Genomic DNA, 2,846 nt, shown 5'->3' with positions numbered 1-2,846 from the left:
GTAGGATTTTCCGAGTCTTGAATAACCACTCGATGATGGAGTATAATGCGAATTTAATCGATTGGCTAGATTTCCCGAGTTGGTTGACAGATCTCGTATCATCCAGTTTATCCAGGGATGGACAGGCATCTTCGGTTGAAGATTTCGCTTTAGTACTTCATCATACACCGAGACATGGATAGAGCTCTCATGATTGAGTCTACTCGCCGGAGAGTGAATGCGAATAAGAAGAAGCAGCTGATCGGACTTCGGCAAAGCATGCCCGAGTACCAATGGGCGGGCGAGATGGCTTTCCATCGAGGTACTTCTAGGTCATCCGCCGATCCCAAATCGTGAAAGTCTTCCTGGACGCTGTTCTCTTCTCAAAGGCACGCGATGACTCACATGCTGCACCTGTGGATCCGAGATCACATCACCTCTGGCATGTACTCGGACGGTCTTGTTATTATTGCAAGCGCACAGGGCACATCACCGAGGTTGTTCACGGAAGGCCCATGTAGCTTTGGAGTTTACGTGTCGAGGACCACTTGGTCACCTGGGACTCGTGAGGAGGGCGAAAGTCAATCTTCGCGGCATCAGCAGCGGTCCCCACCGGCGCCCGCTTATGGCATTCAGGGTCAGGAGCCCTCTGGCGTCCTTATGGAGTCCCAGAGTTCTATTTCGGGACCTCAGTATTTTACTCAGGAGCAGTATCAGTTGCAGCCTCAGCCATTGGCGCAGTATCAGTTACAACCCCAGCCACCGGTTCAGTACATATTGTAGCCTATAGTCCCATCTTTGACTCAGTATCCAGTACCGACTCAGTGGCAAGCTCAGACTTCGACGCAGCAGCCTTTGGCAGTGCTACCGCCTCTACCACCGTCAGATGCTGGACGAGTACACGCGGTCACCAGAGAGGACGCACAGCGGGCCGACGGATCCATTTTCCGCGGTACGATTTTACTTTATGCATTTTCTGCTGATATGCTAATTGATACAGGTAGTTCACATTCTTTTATATCTTGTGCATTTATGAGAGAGATTGGTAGACTACCTTCTCATAGACCGCGACGACTGACCGTCTCCTTACCATCTGGTGATACCTTGGATGTCACTCAGGAGGTCAGAGGTTGTCCGTTAGATTTTGGTAGCATTATACTCACTGTAGATTTGTTAGTACTGGAGATGGTCGAGTTCGATATTATCCTGGGTATGGATTGGCTGTCTGCTTATCATGCCACAGTTGATTGCCAGAAGAGGGTGGTTACGTTTCGACCTCCGAACCAACCCTCTTGGGATTTCACTGGCATCAGAGACGATGGGATATCGACCATTTCTGCGATACAGGCGCAGAAACTGCTATCACATGGATGTCAGGGATTTCTATTATCATTGATTAATACTGACGACAGCAGTAGCCCTCAGCTCTCAGACGTTCCAGTGGTCCGGGAGTATCCAACCGTATTTCAGGACGAGCTTCCAGGTTTGCCTCCTCGAAGGCAAGTGGAGTTTGCTATTGAGCTGATTCCAGGGACTGCACCAGCATCGAAAGCTCCGTATCGTATGGCACCGAAAGAGTTGGACGAACTAAAGGTCCAACTCCAGGAGTTATTAGATAGGGGATTTATTCGCCCTAGTGTATCTCCGTGGGGGTCTCCAGTACTATTCGTCAAGAAGAAGGATGGTACTCTGAGGTTGTGCATCGATTATAGGCAGCTGAATGCAGTGACTATCAGAAATAAGTACCCCTTGCCCCGGATTGAGGATTTATTTGATCAGCTCAGAGATACATCAGTGTATTCTAAGATTGATCTGCGGTCTGGATATCATCAGCTGAGAGTTAGAGATTCTGATATTCAGAAGACAGCATTTCGCACCAGATACGGACATTACGAGTTTTTGGTAATGCCATTTGGGCTTACCAATGCTCCAGCAGTATTTATGGATTTGATGAACCGTATCTTTTTGGAGTATCTGGATCAGTTTGTGATTGTATTTATCGATGACATATTGATCTATTCACGTTCCGAGGAGGAACATGCGCAGCACCTTCGCATAGTCTTGGAGACTCTTCGACGACATCATCTGTATGCGAAGTTCAGCAAATGTGCATTTTGTCTTTCCTCGATTGGTTTTCTAGGACATGTGGTTTCTAGCCGAGGTATTTCAGAGATCCTCGGAAGATCACCAGCTGGGAGCAGCCGAAGTCAGTCCAAGAGATTCGCAGTTTCTTGGGCTTGGCTGGATATTACCGACGATTCGTTGAGGGTTTCTCCAGTATTGCTATGTCGTTGACACGTCTGACTAGGAAAGGCGTGAAGTTCACGTGGTCAGAGGCTTGTGAGACCAGCTTCCAGGAGCTGAAGCGGAGATTAGTATCAGCACCGATCTTGGTTTTACCTTCTGGTGATGACGGATTCATACTTTATACAGACGCATCTCTTGAGCTTGGATTTGCTTGTTTTGATGCGACGAGGGTAGTCTCCTATGCTTCTCGTTGAAGGAGCATGAGAAGAACTACCAATACATGATTTAGAGCTAGTTATTATCTTTGCTTTGAAGATTTGGCGACATCATCTTTATGGCATTACTTTTGAGATTCTATGATCATAAGAGTCAATAATATTTTTACCGAAGGAACTCAATCTCAGAGGAGATGGATGGAGGAAGGATTATGATTACTATTAGCTACCATCAGAGTAAAGCTAATGTGAGCTGGATGCATCGGAAGTCGAGAGGGACTTTAGCTTGTCATCGTTCTGATCACACTACTTGATTAGGAGTACTGGGCCTGAGGAAGGCGAGGGGCCGAGGCGGTATTCTTGTTACCATGGTTGCTCGATGCCGATCGTGATGAGGGATCCGAG

Source organism: Zingiber officinale, chromosome 11A, assembly GCF_018446385.1.
Source record: "Zingiber officinale cultivar Zhangliang chromosome 11A, Zo_v1.1, whole genome shotgun sequence".
Classification (NCBI taxonomy): domain Eukaryota; kingdom Viridiplantae; phylum Streptophyta; class Magnoliopsida; order Zingiberales; family Zingiberaceae; genus Zingiber; species Zingiber officinale.
This window is presented reverse-complemented; position numbering follows the sequence as displayed.